General features: G+C 40.6%; 1 pseudogene; it reads right to left on the reverse strand.

Annotated features, from left to right (window-relative positions):
- LOC105550292 overlaps positions 1-261 on the reverse strand; it is a 4,859-nt pseudogene that overhangs the window by 1,508 nt on the left and 3,090 nt on the right.

Raw genomic sequence — 261 nt, forward strand, 5'->3', positions numbered from 1 at the left:
TGGGCTTCCAAATATCACTTTGCAAATTCCACAAGAACAGGCCTAGCGAACCGCTTATTGAGGGGAAAACTTCAACTCTGTGAGTTGAGTTAACAGAACACTAAGCAGTTTTTTCAGAAAGCTTCTTTCCAGTTTTCATCAGAGGATATTTCCTTTTTCACCTTAGTCCTCCATGGGTTTCCCAATATCACTTTGCAAATTCTATAAGAACAGTCTTAGCGAAAGGCTTCTTGAGGGGAAAGCTGTAACTCTGTGAGATGA

This window comes from Mandrillus leucophaeus, unplaced genomic scaffold (genome assembly GCF_000951045.1).
Source record: "Mandrillus leucophaeus isolate KB7577 unplaced genomic scaffold, Mleu.le_1.0 Scaffold1123, whole genome shotgun sequence".
Lineage (NCBI taxonomy): Eukaryota > Metazoa > Chordata > Mammalia > Primates > Cercopithecidae > Mandrillus > Mandrillus leucophaeus.